Genomic DNA, 19,122 nt, shown 5'->3' on the forward strand with positions numbered 1-19,122 from the left:
TGATTGGATTTGAAGGACAGATTATATTTGAATTCTAAATAAATGGGAAGATTGATGTGTCCTAAGGTCCTTCTTGAAAAGCAAGTGGGGCGGGGGCTGCCTAAGAACCTAAGAGATACCAGCTGTGACTGTGACCTCCTTCTAGGTCTGCCCTTGGGAGAGACCACACACCCACGGCTTGGGGAGATTAATCAGGGATTCGGGATCAGGTGGGAGTTGCTAATTCGATCTCTCTTCACAACGACATATTTCTTCCCGTTATCTCAGAAACTGAAAGGCCTAAAAGAGGAAAACCAAGACAGATCTTTTCCTAACTAACACCTCTCAGAACCTGACTCTTCCACGTTCCCCTAGAGTTAAGCCCAACACACAATAGTGTGCGGAGTGGATGGGGAAGCAGACTGGGCCTCTGTTTTTCCCAGTCTCTCTCCCTTTATCTCTGGTTTTCCATTTCCCTGTCTCACTCAGAAAAATCTCTCCTCCCTGTACTCCAATCCCCAGACTTTTGAACTCAAAACTGACTTATCTTTATCCTAGTCACCACTATTGGATGCCCCTGAGAGGATATCTTGAGGTGTGGCTTTCAATTATGTAGGGGAGGAAAAAAACTTTTTCCTCCACACTCTTAGCTTTATTGTCTGGGGCCCTGCAAATTAGACTGATATAAGACAGATTAACAGAAGAAAAGGCATATGAATTTTATTTGATGTTAATTTTTACATGACATAGGGGTCTTCCTAGAAAAGAAGTGAAAACCCAAAGCAGCAGATAGGTCTGAGTGCTTATATACCATTTTTAACAAAGAGTAAAACACTGCGGAGATGTGACAACACAAAGGAAAGGGGACTTTAGGTTTCTAGGGGCTTTACTGTGGAAAAATAAATATACAGCGAAAGTTAATAGAAGATGGGGCTTTTGAAACCGTGGGTAATCAGTCAAATCCATTTCACCTGGCTTCATTAGTCAAGGTCGTTTTAACTGTTGCTACAAAAGACTTGCATGTCCTCCAAGAGGCATGTAGCCTAAACAGTAAAATGCCTGAGTTATTTTCCAGGAACTTGGAGTCAGCTGTACCTAGTCCGAGCTGAGCTAGTTAAGACTAGATAGGACCCCAGACTCTCCAACTGGGCATGCGAAAGTGTCTGCTTGGTGATCTTTTGACATCAGAGGGCTGAAAACTTCACCCTCAGATCACACTAAGCACCTCCGTTTTTGAATGTGCAGAGGTCTGCAGCTTAGTTACGCCTGCGCAGAACGACAACTACCTCTTTTTCCAATCACCTTTCCTCACGCTCCCCATGTGCTCCTGACTCCCCAGACCACCGTGCTTCTTTATCCCATAAATACCCTGAGCCCCTTGCCTTCAGGGAGGTGGATCTGAGACTTGCTCTCCCATCTCCTCCCTTGGCTGCCTTGTGAATAAAACTTCTCTTTGCTGGAAACCTCGGCAACTCAGCATTTTGGCTTGCTGTGCGTCAGGCAACGTGAACCTGGTTCGGTAACACTATCAGCAAAGGTTGTTTGTGCAGGTCCATCTTGGTGCCAAATTTCCCTCTTCTTCATGGCCATAAAACTTCCCCGGGAGAGGGGATTTATGGCAGTTTTTATTTCTCAGGAGTTTCTGCTTTTAGTCAGATAAGGGAAGTTCCGGGAAGGATTTTTTCTGCATCTGTTGAATCTCAGATGTCTTTAGCTCTAAATAATCCTTATGCCAAAGTGGTTTGTTTTGGGGTGGCGTATTCTGATCTCCTTCAAATTACGACATGTAAGCAAGACAGTATTAAAACTTTCAAAGCCTGATTTTGGCTCACCCCATTCATACTCCATATCCCATATGAAAAGGGTAGTAAGATTGTCACAAAGGTAATACTTTTACTGTTGAGTGGTTATTTTAAGGTCTCTGGGAATACAGCTTTAGAGGGAACTTCTACAAGGCACCTTCACTAACACAATCTGAACTGCAGAATACACATAAAATCATCTAGACGGACTCTGTTAAGGTTTCAAGGTTATGTGTGTATATAACCACATAGGCACGTGGCATAGGTTGTGATGAAATTTAGAGAATAGGAATTTGTCAAAGTCATGATCTCATTTCTATTTTTTTCATGATCTTTAATGGAACTATGATTCCAAATTTATTTCTTTAAGGATATTCCTGATGCAGAGAGAAAAATCATCAGTGTAGGCATGACACACAACCTTTGGAATTTCTCGCCCACACCTAACTTCTCCCAGAAAAAGCAGAAGCCAAGCTTTTCTTATGATACAAAAGACCACACAGAAATTCTCAGAAATTTTTGGTTCAACTTATGGTGCTGCATTTTCAAAACCAAATGCTTTTTGCGATTTAAAATGCTTATTACAAGTTTCATGTCAAGGTCACTGTATGTCAATGGTAGCATCTGCGTGTTTCTGCACTCCAATGCTGCCAACATTTCTCTAGCACTCCTTTACTTCAGCGCACTGGGTTAAGTTCAAACTGTAAGTTACTGTGACAACAGAGATAATCGTGGCTGCTGACCAGTGTGCTCCTCTGTAAATCACACTTTTGAGGGTAACTTTTCTAACGAAGCACTGTTTAAATTGTTTCAAAGTTACAGCAATTATGTTTCAGAGTGTAAACATCAGAGTAGAGAGAAAAGCAAGTTCAGTAACTCTAGACCAAGATTATAACAAGGCACACTACAGACAGATGCAGTTTTAGTGGGTGAGGCTCCCTACTCCACACACACTGCTGTTGGTTCTGGGCAGAGTAATGCTGGCATCTCATTTCAACCAGGTGTACAGAGTGGTAAAATCATCCATGCTGGTCTTGCCTTCCATTTCAACTTATTGTCATACTGTGATTTTTCAGTATGTTGCCATGGAAATGGCTTCTTTGATACAAATGAGATGGAAATAACTCATTTTCTACTATTAATTCCATCCATTCAAATGGCACAGTACTTAAAGGGGCACTTATGGTTCCAACTTCTATATATTGAGTGATCTCCCACGAGATTGCAGAGGAACAGGGCTGCAGTCATCTCATGGCTCAAATGGACCTGCTTCTAAGATCATTCCCATCATTTCTGACAGCCCACAGTTCCTCATGGGCTGTTGGCATCCCTCAGTTCCTCTCCCATGGGCTCCTCCCCAGGACAGCTCACAGCACGGAAGCAGGCTCGCCCCGGAGCAAGTGATCCAAAGGAGAGAGAAAGTATTCAAAAGGAGGGAAATTAAGTTTTACTTCTCGAAAATAGGAGGATCAAAGAATTTGTGGGGGCTTCCCTGGTGGCGCAGTGGTTGAGAATCTGCCTGCTAATGCAGGGAACACGGGTTCGAGCCCTGGTCTGGGAGGATCCCACATGCTGTGGGGCAACTAGGCCCGTGAGCCACAACTACTGAGCCTGCGCATCTGGAGCCTGTGCTCCACAACAAGAGAGCCCGCGATAGTGAGAGGCCCGCGCACCGCGATGAAGAGTGGCCCCCGCTTGCCACAACTAGAGAAAGCCCTAGCACAGAAACGAAGACCCAACACAGCAAAAATAAATTAATTAATTAAAAACAAAAGTACCAATGCCACCGTGATGTGAGGATTAAATTAGTCAATGATTTAAAAAAAAGAATTTGTGGAGATATTTTTAAAACCACATCAGAGTTATGTAAAGTGTCAACTACTATTACCATTCTGATACTTTTACCAAATCTATTGTGGCTAGGTAACAAATCTATTGTGGTTTTGTTGTTCTCTTGTATCTTTCCTTTTCTCTTTCTGCCATTCAATAGGTAGCTGGTTGACCGCTCGTTTCCTCTAGGGACTTACGTGGCTTGGGGAAAGCAGAACTGGCCTACCAATTTGCTTAGGCAAAGCAAAAGCATAATCCCTTAGAATATCAAATATTCTTAGACATTATTTTTTTTTTTTTGGCCATGCAGCTTGCAGGATCTTAGTTTTCCCGACCAGGGATGGAACACGCGCCCCCTGCAGTGGAAGCACGGAGTCTTAACCACTGGACCACCAGGGAAGTCCTCTTAGACACTTTCAAAAGGAGTGATATCTGCGGGTACAAACAAAATATTTGGGGGGAGAACACAGGAGGGAAAAAAAGAAAAGGAAGGTTCTAGGGAGGTCTAAGAAAGGTTGGCACTGCACCAGGCTCTCCGAGCTACGTCATAGGCCATGAGATGTCAGAGAGAGGTGTGGCTGTGGTTTACCTGGAAGATGGCACATGGGTCACCTATGCCATCGTACATATAAAAGATCCCCACATCATCACCAAAAGATCCCCATAGGGCTGGTGGCAGAGAAAGCTGAGGGAGCCTCCAGACCAGAAAGGGCCAAGGAGGCAAGACTAGTGATGTTGAAAAATGACCAAGAAAACTTCTCCTCCAATGCCTGCCACTCTTTGTCTCTGAAAAAACTGGAGAACTGAAAACTGGAGGAGAACTGAAAACTGGCTTGAATAAACACTATGTTTGATTGTTAACTATTATAGTTACTGTCGCAATCATTACAACTAAAACCACATCACACTTAATATTAGGATCAACAGAATCAGAAACAATATACACTTAATGTGTTGTCTTTGTCTTTAGCTTCTAGGCACCCCTGAAATATTGGAGTCAAATACTGAGTCGAGGACACAATAAGAATTACCAGCAGTGTTTTAATCCCTGTGCAGTATGTGTAAGATTTTCCTTGCTTCACATCCTTTACAAACTGTAATTTCCATGATGTTAAAGTATTTTCCACTGTGACCTTTAGCATCAAGGCAGGGCCTTAGCAAATGAAAATTTATGCCATTTCATAATGTCTAGAAATGCAACAGGAATATATTAGTAATGAATCTTGTTTCAAATCTTTGAGTAATTATTACTAATTTCCTTTTCACTACATTTTCACCCAAAAGATACACATCACCCAGAGACTCTGTAGCCAAAAAAACAACTATAAATTGGATTTCATTTATGGCATTTATCTATTTTTAATGTTGTAAATACTCAGACTTTTTGTATTAGAAGGACTACTAGAACAGACATCTGAATGGATAGGAAAAGAGGTTCAGGACTTGTATTAAGCCATTAGTTCTGAAATAAGCAACACCCCCAGGCAGTAGTCTCATCAGGAGGCTGACGAGTGGGTGGGCTGCCCCCCACCCTTACTTCTCTATCCATTCAGAAGATGCCGTTTCTCCATTCAATAAGATATAAACTAGGGGGAGACAGGCTGATACCCGGGAGGGATAATTCCCACGAATGCTGTACTTCAGACGGAAGCAGAAAGTTTGCTATTAGTATATGCACATTCTCTTCTGTTTTATTTGCTCAGAGTACCAAATTGAAAGGAAAAAAATTCCAGAGAAAAAATTCCCATCTCAGCACCCTGGAACTAGATGAATATGCCCAAACCTGGAAATTGGGTTGGAACATGCACACGTGGACTTGGCCCCCAGCTATGGATCTGAGGGGGGAGTTCCGCCAGCATCCAAGGAGACTATAAGTCACACCTAGGGGAATCCACTCACTTGCAGATGGACACTGAATCTAGAGTCCTCTCTTGTTCCAAAGGTTAATTTAAAAGCCTGCATGAAGGGCTCATCCTCAAGATTCAGAATGAGACTAAACTTTTAAAAACATGTACTTCATGAACTGAACAGTTTCCAAATTGTTTGATACCCTCGGTAGACTGCAAAAGTATTCTGCCTCTATTATATATTTTAAAAAGAACCAAAAGTCATAGGAACCAGTTGATATTAAAACAAAATTAGAAGTAAATGAAAAAGGAGATAACTGGGATAATAAAGAACTACAAGGAAACAAAATTACAGTAGAATGTCTAGGGTCTGCATGTACGTGTTTTCCCCCAAATTCCTGTGTTGAAATCCTGATCCCCAAGGTTTTAGGAGGTGGGGCCTTTGGGAGGTGATTAGGTCATGCAAAGGCACAATGAAGGAATTTCTTTTGAAATTGATAAAATACCTGAATGTGAAGGTTACAGGAGTTTACTGAGATACAAGCTCAATCAATTCAACGACAGTATTACATCCTGAGTAAAACTTTCAATTACTGCCATGTAATTAGACCAAAATGTTTGTGATCCTCAGTCTTTACCACACACATTCAGCTGTTGCTTTACTTATAATGTTCAAGTATTCATTTTGGACTGTGATGGATTCCAAGCCAAATGTTCCTCCTTCTCTAGTTCATCAGGGATTCACTGCAAAATCCCCTTCTCCATCTTGACATAAATTCTATCAATCAGTAAGTGAAATAATGCAGTCAAGAAGACCAGTCCAGGGAGGTCATCCTTTTCTAGAAAAATGATTCATCTTAAACTTCAGTCTCACTATGACTCGGAAAACCCACCCCAGCCAGAGGCCACTGGCATAAGCAATGCTTATATTAGAAACACAGCATATTAAGCTGAGGGTTGGTGAGCGTATCTGGACATGAGGGCACATGTGCCTTATGTGCCCACTGTATAATATTCTTGTTGCACATATAGTCTCGTGGTATATAAATCCCTGATGAACACTTTGGGATTTAAAGGCAAGCCAGTTCTTTAGTTTCAATATCAAAATCCAAATGAGAGTTAATGGACCAAGATTGAAAAATAAAGGGAAAAAAATCTACAAAAGATCAAGCAGAAATTACCCATTATTTACAAATATACAAAAAAAGACGACTTAAAAATGTCTCCCCAGCAAGACCAATTGGCAAAAGACATTGGAGCAATGTCTATGGAATTTAAGAGGAAAAGAATATGAACAAAGAATGTCCAGAAAGTCAGTCTCAGGTATGAAAATGCCCAGAAACCCTACACATAGGTTCTGGGGGGGAAAAAAACAAACAACTTAATAGAGTACTCCAACCAATATGAATCAAAAATTTAAAAACTTTCTAATAGTCCAGCTTTATAAAGGTCTCTTGAGACTTAACTTATTTAGTTAGAATTCCAAACTTGGAAATGCAATTGGATATGTGTTCTTAGAAGTATTCAATAGCCTGGGGACAAATCTTTATACAGTGACTTTCTCAAGTATTTCTCCTTTGCTTCCGGTTTGTTGGGCTTCTTCCCATAATTCTAGAAAATGTGTTTCTTGAGCCCCATTCTTCACCTCAGAGTTTAGCTGGAATCCTTTCTTTGCCATATTTAATGATCATTTGAAAGACTACTTGACAAAGTTGGGGTCCAGCATTGCTAACAGTGGCTAAATGATTTTCTGCAGTTATGACACCGACTGGGAGAAACCCATAATGGGAAGTTTCTTCTCTCCAAACTCTGTCTCCTCTCCCCTCAACACATAATCAGAATTTCCTGGAATTAAGTGGGAACTATTTTCATTGCCAAGTAAACTGGAAACTTATTTTCAATATTTTAATTCATTTTTGATGACCTAACTCATTAAGTTTTTCTATGAAAGATAAATAAACATATTATATGTCACTACCCCCACTGCACAGCATCTTCCACCAAAGTTCTGTGATATTCCTCTGCTCATTATGCCATAAAAAATTACTATTTATTGTGTATTTTTCTTTCTTTCAGTGTTACCTGTATCTTTATTAACATTAGCCTCATCCATGATTTACATAACAATTCATTATTAGTGTGCACTTTTAAATATACACAAATATGCAAAGAAAAAATATTATAATTAGAAGTAAACTATTGATAGTTGTTATCCCTGGGTGGGATTTGAGATTATTTTTATCTTCTTCTTTTTTTTATTTTCCAAACGTTCACTAATGTTACTACATTGCCTTCATAATCAGAAAGAGATGTTTTAAAACCAATTTATACAATTTATATGTCATATGATCCCGATTATTTCTGAATATAAACAAAATATCTGGGCCCGAATACACAAAAATAATATTAAAAGCTATTATCTCTGGGTGATGGATTATGGGTAGTCTTTCCCTCTTGTGTATTTAAAAATTTTTTTCTATAGTGATAAACTATCTTATTATAGAAAAGGCTATCCTTATAAAACTCAAGGGTACAGAATGGCTCTGAGGAACATGTAATCACCCATACCATAAAATATTTATTGTGTTTTATTTCTGCTTCACACTTAGAATTTAATAGACCGCAAGACACTCTACAGATAAGCCACCTGGTGCCCAACTAGCTATAATAAAACAGGCAGAAGTGGAGAGGTGACATATCAGGACTGTTTTGAGACGCTGCATATGTCACAAGAGAGCAAGCACTGCTTTAATTACTAGTCATTTGAATTTCCGATAGATATTATGGCAAAATTTAAATCTTGTTAATTTACTTTGGCAGCTTGACAAGGGGCTCATTTACAATCCTTTGAGGGAATTGCAAATTTCCCATGCTTCGATTTGGGGTGAGGTAGCATTACTCATACAAGAGCATGTGATGGAATTAAGGGTTGAACATTACTCAGAATATATTTTTAACCCATCAGAAGCCTAAGTCATGATTTTTAATGTTTGGAAGAAATGGTACAGGAAAAAAAATCAGTTACAAGCTTATAAAAATTCAAACATGGTCCAACACTGATATTTATAACTTTTTAAATCTAAAATTTTATCATTGGAATATTTTCATAGAACTATAAGATAAATGATAAGTTATACGGATCCCTCCCAAAAATCTTCCAAAATTCTTTTGACTAATATCTTGAGCAGTGTAGTTTCTTAAAAAAAAAACACTTTTCCAATTTTAGAACTTAAACCCCACAAACACAGAAATTTTCCCTTTCCTCATGTTTACCTCCATCCAAGCCCCCCACTTCAATGCCATGAACATTTGGAATGCTAAATGAACTCTGTATCTCAGGAGTGGGGCAGAGATGAGGCCCAGGCCAAGCTAAAGAAAAAAAAATATGAAAAGGTTCAAATGCAATTTGTGGCTGCTTTGAGAACAGTGAAAACTTTTCATTTATAGAAGAGACTTAAAGCTTCCAGGTTTTGACTTAGAATCTTCTTCACACAGGCCAAATATCAAAAGGGACTTGGGTTAATATTTATAAAGCAGAGGTGGAGGGGAAGATGGCGGAAGAGTAAGACGCGGAGATCACCTTCCTCCCCACAGATACACCAGAAATACATCTACACGTGGAACAACTCCTACAGAACACCCACTGAACGCTGGCAGAAGACCTCAGACATCCCAAAAGGCAAGAAACTCCCCACGTACCTGGGTAGGGCAAAAGAAAAAAGAAAAAACAAGACAAAAGAATAGGGACGGTACCTGCACCAGTGGGAGGGAGCTGTGAAGGAGGAAAAGTTTCCACACACTAGGAAGCCTCTTCGCGGGCGGAGACTGCGGGTGGCGGAGGAGGGAGCTTCGAAGCCGCGGGGGAGAGCGCAGCAACAGGGGTGCGGAGGGCAAAGCGGAGAGATTCCTGCACAGAGGATCAGTGCCGACCGGCACTCAGCAGCCCGAGAGGCTTGTCTGCTCACCCGCCGGGGCGGGCGGGGCTGAGAGCTGAGGCTCGGGCTTCAGTGGGAGCGCAGGGAGAGGACTGGGGTTGGCGGCGTGAACACAGCCTGAAGGGGTTAGTGCGCCACGGCTAGCCGGCAGGGAGTCCGGGGAAAAGTCTGGAGCTGCCAAAGAGGCAAGAGACTTTTTCTTCCCTCTTTGTTTCCTCTGTTTCCCCGCGAGGAGAGGGGATTAAGAACGCTGCTTAAAGGAGCTCCAGAGACGGGCGCGAGCCAGAGACGGGCATGAGACGCCAAGGCTGCTGCTGCCGCCACCAAGAAGCCTGTGTGCGAGCACAGGTCAATATCCACATCACCCTTCCGGGGAGCCTGTGCAGCCCGCCACAGCCAGGGTCCCGGGATGCAGGGAGAACTTCCACGGGAGAACGCACGGCGCGCCTCACGCTGGTGCAACGTCATGACGGCCTCTGCCGCAGGCCCGCCCCGCACTCCACGCCCCTCCCTCCCCCCCGGCCTGAGTGAACCACAGTCCCTGAAGCGGCTGCTCCTTTAACCCCGTCCTGTCTGAGCGAAGAACAGACGCCCTCCTGCGACCTACACGCAAAGGCGGGGCCAAATCCAAAGCTGAGCCCCTGGGAGCTGTGAGAACAAAGAAGAGAAAGGGAAATCTCTCCCAACAGCCTCAGAAGCAGCGGATTAAAGCTCCACAATCAACTTGATGTACCCTGCATCTGTGGAATACGTGAATAGACAACGAATCATCCCAAATTGAGGAGGTGGGCTCTGAGAGCAAGATTTATGATTTTTTTCCCCTTTTCCTCTTTTTGTGAGTGTGTATGTGTATGCTTCTGAGATTTTGTCTGTATAGCTTTGCTTCCACCATTTGTCCTAGGGTTCTATCCGCCCAGTTTTTAAAAAATTTTTTTTCTTAATAATTATTTTTTATTTTAATAACTTTATTATATTTTATCTTACTTTATTTTATTTTACTTTATCTTCTTTCTTTCTTTCTTTTTTTCCTTCCTTCCCTCCTTCCTTCCTTCCTCCCTCCCTCCCTCCCTCCTTTCTTTCTATCCTTTCTTTCTTTCTTTCTTTCTTTCCTTCTACTTCTACTAATTCTTTCTTTCTACTTTTTCTCCCTTTTATTCTGAGCCGTGTGGATGAAAGGCTCTTGGTGCTGCAGCCAGGAGTCACTGCTGTGCCTCTGAGGTGGGTGAGCCAACTTCAGGACACTGGTCCACAAGAGACCTCCCAGCTCCACATAATATCAAATGGCGAAAATCGCTGAGAGATCTCCATCTCAACACCAGCACCCAGCTTCACTCAATGACCAGCAAGCTACAGTGCTGGACACCCTATGCCAAACAACTAGCAAGACAGGAACACAACCCCACCCATTAGCAGAGAGGCCGCCTAAAATCATAATAAGTCCACAGACACCCAAAATACACCAACAGACGTGGACCTGCCCACCAGAAAGACAAGATCCAACCTCATCCACCAAAACACAGGCACTAGTCCCCTCCACCAGGAAGCCTACACAACCCACTGAACCAACCTTAGCCACTGGGGACAGACACCAAAAACAATGGGAACTACGAACCTGCAGCCTGCAAAAAGGAGACCCCAAACACAGTAAGATAAGCAAAATGAGAAGACAGAAAAACACACAGCAGATGAAGGAGCAAGATTAAAAACACACCAGACCTAACAAATGAAGAGGAAATAGGCAGTCTACCTGAAAAAGAATTCAGAATATTGATAGTAAAGATAATCCAAAATCTTGGAAATAGAATAGACAAAATGCAAGAAACATTTAACAAGGACCTAGAAGAACTAAAGATGAAACAAGCAATGATGAACAACACAATAAATGAAATTAAAAATATTCTAGATGGGATCAATAGCAGAATAACTGAGGCAGAAGAACGGATAAGTGACCTGGAAGATAAAATAGTGGAAATAACTACTGCAGAGCAGAATAAAGAAAAAAGAATGAAGAGAACTGAGGACAGTCTCAGAGACCTCTGGGACAACATTAAACGCACCAACATTCGAATTATAGGGGTTCCAGAAGAAGAAGAGAAAAAGAAAATATTTGAGAAAATATTTGAAGAGATTATAGTTGAAAACTTCCCTAATATGGGAAAGGAAATAGTTAATCAAGCCCAGGAAGAACAGAGAGTCCCATACAGGATAAATCCAAGGAGAAATACAAAAAGACACATATTAATCAAACTGTCAAACATTAAATACAAAGAAAACATATTAAAAGCAGCAAGGGAAAACCAACAAATAACACACAAGGGAATTCCCATAAGGTTAACAGCTGATCTTTCAGCAGAAACTCTGCAAGCCAGAAGGGAGTGGCAGGACATATTTAAAGTGATGAAGGAGAAAAACCTGCAACCAAGATTACTCTACCCAGCAAGGATCTCATTCAGATTTGATGGAGAAATTAAAACCTTTACAGACAAGCAAAAGCTGAGAGAGTTCACCACCACCAAACCAGCTTTACAACAAATGCTAAAGGAAATTCTCTAGGCAAGAAACACAAGAGAAGGAAAAGACCTACAATAACGAACCCAAAACAATTAAGAAAATGAGAATAGGAACATACATATCAATAATTACCTTAAATGTAAATGGACTAAATGCTCCCACCAAAAGACACAGATTGGCTGAATGGATACAAAAACAAGACCCATATATATGCTGTCTACAAGAGACCCACTTCAGACCTAGAGACACATACAGACTGAAAGTAAGGAGATGGAAAAAGATATTCCATGCAAATGGAAACCAAAAGAAAGCTGGAGTAGCAATTCTCATATCAGACAAAATACACTTTAAAATAAAGACTATTAGAAGAGATAAAGAAGGACACTACATAATGATCGAGGGATCGATCCAAGAAGAAGATATAACAATTGTAAATATTTATGCACCCAACATAGGAGCACCTCAATACATAAGGCAAATACTAACAGCCATAAAAGGGGAAATCGACAGTAACACATTCATGGTAGGGGACTTTAACACCCCACTTTCACCAATGGACAGATCATCCAAAATGAAAATAAATAAGGAAACACAAGCTTTAAATGATACATTAAACAAGATGGACTAAATTGATAGTTATAGGACATTCCATCCAAAAACAACAGAATACACATTTTTCTCAAGTACTCATGGAACATTCTCCAGGATAGATCATACCTTGGGTCACAAATTAAGCTATGGCAAATTTAAGAAAATTGAAATCATATCAAGTATCTTTTCTTACCACAACGCTATGAGATTAGATATCAATTACAGGAAAAGATCTGTAAAAAATACAAACACATGGAGGCTAAACAATACACTACTTAATAAGGAAGTGACCACTGAAGAAACCAAAGAGGAAATCAAAAAATACCTAGAAACAAATGACAATGGAGACACGACGACCCAAAACCTATAGATGCAGCAAAAGCAGTTCTAAGAGGGAAGTTTATAGCAATACAAGCCTACATTAAGAAACAGGAAACATCTTGAATAAACAACCTAACCTTGCACCTAAAGCAATTAGAGAAAGAAGAACAGAAAAAACCCAAAGTTAGCAGAAGGAAAGAAATCATAAAACTCAGATCAGAAATAAATGAAAAAGAAATGAAGGAAATGATAGCAAAGATCAATAAAACTAAAAGACGGCTCTTTGAGAAGATAAACAAAATTGATAAACCATTAGCCAGACTCATCAAGAAAAAAAGGGAGAAGACTCAAATCAATAGAATTAGAAATGAAAAAGGAGAAGTAACAACTGACACTGCAGAAATACAAAAGATCATGAGAGATTACTACAAGCAACTCTATGCCAATAAAATGGACAACATTGAAAGAAATGGACAAATTCTTAGAAAGGCACAAACTGCCAAGACTGAATCAGGAAGAAAGAGAAAATATGAACAGACCAATCACAAGCACTGAAATTGAAACTGTGATTAAAAATCTTCCAACAAACAAAAGCCCAGGACCAGATGCCTTCACAGGCAAATTCTATCAAACATTTAGAGAAGAGCTAACACCTATCCTTCTCAAACTCTTCCAAAATATAGCAGAGGGAGGAACACTCCCAAACTCATTCTACGAGGGCACCATCACCTTCATACCAAAACCAGACAAGGATGTCACAAAGAAATAAAACTACAGGCCAATATCACTGGGGAACAAAAATGCAAAAATCCTAAACAAAATACTAACAAACAGAATCCAACAGCACATTAAAAGGATCACACACCATGATCCAGTGGTGTTTATCCCAGGAATGCAAGGATTCTTCAATATACGCAAATCAATCCATGTGATACACCATATTAACAAATTGAAGGAGAAAAACCATATGATCATCTCAATGGATGCAGAGAAAGCTTTCGACAAAATTCAACACCCATTTATGATAAAAACCCTGCAGAAAGTAGGCATAGAGGGAACTTTCCTCAACATAATAAAGGCCATATATGACAAGCCCACAGCCAACATTGTCCTCAATGGTGAAAAACTGAAAGCATTTCCACTAAGATCAGGAACAAGACAAGGTTGCCCACTCTCACCACTCTTATTCAACATCGTTTTGGAAGTTTTAGCTACAGCAATCAGAGAAGAAAGGGAAATAAAAGGAATCCACATTGGAAAAGAAGAAGTAAAGCTGTCACTGTTGCAGATGACATGATACTATACATAGAGAATCCTAAAGATGCTACCAGAAAACTACTAGAGCTAATCAATGAATTTGGTAAAGTAGCAGGATACAAAATTAATGCACAGAAATCTCTGGCATTCCTATACACTAATGATGAAAAATCTGAAAGTGGGGCTTCCCTGGTGGCGCAGTGGTTGAGAGTCCGCCTGCCGATGCAGGGGACACGGGTCTGTGCCCCGGTCCGGGAAGATCCCACATGCCGCGGAGCAGCTGGGCCCGTGAGCCATGGCCGCTGAGCCTGCGCATCCGGAGCCTGTGCTCCGCAACGGGAGAGGCCACAACAGTGAGAGGCCCGCGTACCGCAAAAAAAAAAAAAAAAAATCTGAAAGTGAAATCAAGAAAACACACCCATTTACCATTGCAACAAAAAGAATAAAATATCTAGGAATAAGCCTACCTAAGGAGACAGAAGACCTGTATGCAGAAAATTATAAGACACTGATGAAAGAAATTAAAGACAATACAAATAGATGGAGAGATATACCATGTTCTTCGATTGGAAGAATCAACACTGTGAAAATGACTCTCCTACCCAAAGCAAACTACAGATTCAATGCAATCCCTATCAAACTACCACTGGCAATTTTCACAGAACTAGAAAAACAAATTTCACAATTTGTATGGAAACACAAAAGACCCCGAATAGCCAAAGCAATCTTGAGAACAAAAAACGGAGCTGGAAGAATCAGGCTCCCTGACTTCAGACTATACTACAAAGCTACAGTAATCAAGACAGTATGGTACTGGCACTAAAACAGAAATATAGATCAAGGGAACAGGATAGAAAGCCCAGAGATAAACCCATGTACATATGGTCACCTTATCTTTGATAAAGGAGGCAGGAATGTACAGTGGAGAAAGGACAGCCTCTTCAATAAGTGGTGCTGGGAAAACTGGACAGGTACATGTAAAACTATGAGATTAGATCACTCCCTAACACCATACCCAAAAATAAGCTCAAAATGGATTAAAGACCTAAATGTAAGGCCAGAAACTATCAAACTCTTCGAGGAAAACATAGGCAGAACACTCTATGACATAAATCACAGCAAGATCCTTTTTGACCCACCTCCTAGAGAAATGGAAATAAAAACAAAAATAAACAAATGGGACCTAATAAAACTCCAAAGCTTTTGCACAGCAAAGGAACCATAAACAAGACCAAAAGACAACCCTCTGAATGGGAGAAAATATTTGCAAATGAAGCAACTGACAAAGGATTAATCTCCAAAATATACAAGCAGTTCATGCAGCTCAATAACAAAAAAAAAAACAAACAACCCAATCCAAAAATGGGCGGAAGACCTAAATAGACATTTCTCCAAAGAAGATATACAGACTGCCAACAAACACATGAAAGAATGTTCAACATCATTAATCATTAGAGAAATGTAAATCAAAACTACAATGAGATATCATCTCACACCAGTCAGAATGGCCATCATCAAAAAATCTACAAACAATAAATGCTGGAGAGGGTGTGGAGAAAAGGGAACACTCTTGCACTGCTGGTGGGAATGTGAATTGGTACAGCCACTATGGAGAACAGTATGGAGGTTCCTTAAAAAACTACAAATAGAACTACCATATGACCCAGCAATCCCACTACTGGGCATATACCCTCAGAAGACCATAATTCAAAAAGAGTCATGTACCATAATGTTCATTGCAGCTCTATTTACAATAGCCCAGAGATGGAAACAACCTACATGTCCATCATTGGATGAATGGATAAACAAGATGTGGCACATATATACAATGGAATATTACTCAGCCATAAAAAGAAACGAAATTGAGCTATTTGTAATGAGGTGGATAGACCTAGAGTCTGTCATACAGAGTGAAGTCAGAAAGAGAAAGACAAATACCGTATGCTAACACATATATATGGAATTTAAGGAAAAAAAATGTCATGAAGAACCTAGGCGTAAGACAGGAATAAAGACACAGACCTACTAGAGAATGGACTTGAGGATATGCGGAGGGGGAAGGGTAAGTTGTGACAAAGCGAGAGAGAGGCATGGACATATATACACTACGAAACGTAAGGTAGATAGCTAGTGGGAAGCAGCCGCATAGCACAGGGAGATCAGCTCGCTGCTTTGTGACTGCCTGGAGGGGTGGGATAGGGAGGGTGGGAGGGAGGGAGACGCAAGAGGGAAGAGATATGGGAACATACATATATGTATAACTGATTCACTTTGTTATAAAGCAGAAACTAACACACCATTGTAAAGCAATTATACTGCAATAATGATGTAAAAGAAAAATATTTATAAAGCATGTTTATTCATCTCAAGGGGAAACCTTTCAAAGCAAAATACGATTTAGATATTTTTCTTTTTCAAAATGCAAATTCATCTTTTTCCTGGCTTTTTTGTCCATGGATGGTCAGTACCTGATTCTTTTCTTAAAAATCAATAAAGCACAAGTTCATAGGATGATAAAAGTAGGCAATAAATTTAGAATGATCGTATTTCTACCTTTAAGTTTTTGGATCACAAGAAAATCAACCCATTAAACCTAAGATCAGAAGAAGAATTAGCTCAGTACCTAAATATATGTTGGAACAAGATATTAGCTCTCTGATGAGAGTGTTTTCAACTTGATCATTACTCTCTCTGATTTCCAGGCACCTCTTGATGTAGTAAACTGTGTGCACACGCTGTACATTATTCAAAATCGACGATTGGCATACAGGAATAAATATGGATTGGTGCATTACTTTTGTTCATTTCTTCTTCTGAGTCTCTTATCTCAGTGGACTTTCATCTAACCTAGGAAGACAAAGCTAAGAAAGTATCGACCTTTAGCTTCTTAATAAGTAACTGAAAAGCAAAAAGACAAATGCAGTTAAATAATACATTTTCATTATTTAGACATCAATATTCTCATGTGATCAACTTGAAATATGCAAAGTTTAACTTCAATCTGCCAGCTTTGAAATTTGTTGTAGGTTTTGAAGAATGCCTTTTACTTTATTTTATTTTACTTTGGTATTTGGGGTCCTTGATTTAACAGCAGTTACCCAATTGCCACCTCGTTTCTTTGATGCTGTAAATGCCCTGTTCTGAAGACTCAGCCCTCTTTTCTCTAACTCCTGAGACTTGCAAAGTCCTTGCCATCAGGCATCTTTTCATCTTCTCTCTGAACATCAGTCTCAATTGGAGAGTTCAATACTGTGTAATATAAAAAAGTCAATTAGTTGTTATTGGTATAGACACTTAATGCTTCAGCAACCCAGACCCGTGAAATGATTTCTCCAATATCCCCCAGCGGCTGCAGGTCGAGGGATTGAACACAGCCTCTCTAATGGTGACAGCAACGCTATTTCCTCTTTGATGTAGATCTGTGATAAAAACAAAAACAGAAACAAAACAAGTCTTATGCAGAAATTGAAAAAAAAGCCCCTACACAAATGTAAAGAGAGCTCTAATAAAATTAAGGGCTACATTTATTAAGCTGGCATTGCTCTAACCCCTTTGATAGATTGAATGGATGCATTGTAATCCACACAGCAACCTTCTAAGAGAGGATCTATTCTTATCTCCATTCCACACATGAGGAGAGCAAGGCACTGAACACACTGTTCAGTTGCACACAGCTAAAAAGGCAGCATCAAGAGCCTGGACTCCAAACCAGATCTGGCCCAGACCCCATCCTCTGAGCCACTGAGTACACGACCTTCCCATGACTGGCCTTTTTTTTTTTAATGTTAAGTCATACATTGTCAATGTTTCCCGAATCCCAAATGAAAACACACACCTGGTTAAGTGACTTTTTTTAATTTCTGGATTTGCTTGAATAAAAATGAGTTTACTTATATTTTTAAAAGCCATAGAAACTAAGTTGCTCAGTTACATGATTAATGAATCACCTTAACTTGAAATGAATCAAGTAACATGAAAAGTTAAATGTCTGGTTGCCAGAGTCCAATGAAGGCATAAATTTGTAAATTAAAATGTATGTCAGCAATATAGCCCTAAATTTTGTTCACGGTTGGCCTTCTTTCCTTTTTTTGAAAAAAAAAAATAGGTCAAGCATGTTATCAGCGGGCATGTCTAAGTTTAAAGCATCTCAGTGCATTTGCCCCCTTTCTATTAGACCCAATTAAGTGCTAACCTCTTCATTGTCCATCATTTTCTTTGCCCTTGGCTTAGTCACTTAATGGCTCTGATCCTTAGTACCTGTAGGGTTGTGGAACAGCTCTGAGATAATGTGTGTGAAGGGCTCAGACTGTACCTGCATAACAAATCTCAGTTATTATCAATGTTGTCATTTTCATGATTAATAATGCTTCTCTCTAGATGATATGTGGAATTTGTCTGCTCTGTTTGCCTCCCTTCTTACTTCTCCTGGCATCTGCACCTCCCACTCCCTTCCTCTGAGGGATTCTTCCCAGCTCTGCAGGGTTTGGAGGGGCTGTCAGTCACAATGCCCACTCATGCTGGCTACAAGGGTGGGCTATGATTCATAGTGATCCAGTTGAAGGCTTACCTGGAATTCCCAAATGGGAGCTGAAGCCAAGTTCTTCTTTTACTTTGAATTAAAAGCTCTAAGGATGTAACTACAAAGCTGTCTAGGGTCACATTCATGTGACATACCTGTAAAGGAGCCAGAGAGACTCTGAAGCCAATTCATGGGCAGCTAAGCAAAGGGAAAATATACCTGAGTCCAGTTTAACCCTCAACCTTCCAGGTACAATAATCAATATTGCCCTATTTATATTCAGTTTTCAGAAACTTGCAATTGAAAAACTCCTGGCCGAATATATTATTCATGCCTTCACTCATTCTTTCTTGCATGTATTCGTCAAATGTTTCTTAGATGTCTACCACATGTTGGATTTAAACGGAAAATCATATATCCTGTTCGTTTTTTATTTATATTTATATATTTATTTATATGTATATAAATATTTTAAATTAATTAATTAATTGAAATATTTTAAATATTTTGTTTATATTTATAAGAACCTG

At 40.0% G+C, this 19,122-nt stretch overlaps 1 protein-coding gene across 1 annotated transcript in view; it reads right to left on the bottom strand.

Annotated features, from left to right (window-relative positions):
* Nucleotides 1-17,382: 17,382 nt before the first annotated feature.
* EPB41L2 (erythrocyte membrane protein band 4.1 like 2) overlaps nucleotides 17,383-19,122 on the bottom strand; it is a 268,070-nt gene continuing 266,330 nt past the window's right edge. The window contains exon 22 of the mRNA XM_029223494.1: nucleotides 17,383-17,492. The gene's annotated coding sequence lies outside the window, so the exon portion shown is untranslated. The remainder of the gene's footprint in view (nucleotides 17,493-19,122) is intronic.

This window comes from Monodon monoceros, unplaced genomic scaffold, assembly GCF_005190385.1.
Source record: "Monodon monoceros isolate NGI ecotype Baffin Bay Population unplaced genomic scaffold, NGI_Narwhal_1 Super_Scaffold_15, whole genome shotgun sequence".
NCBI lineage: Eukaryota > Metazoa > Chordata > Mammalia > Artiodactyla > Monodontidae > Monodon > Monodon monoceros.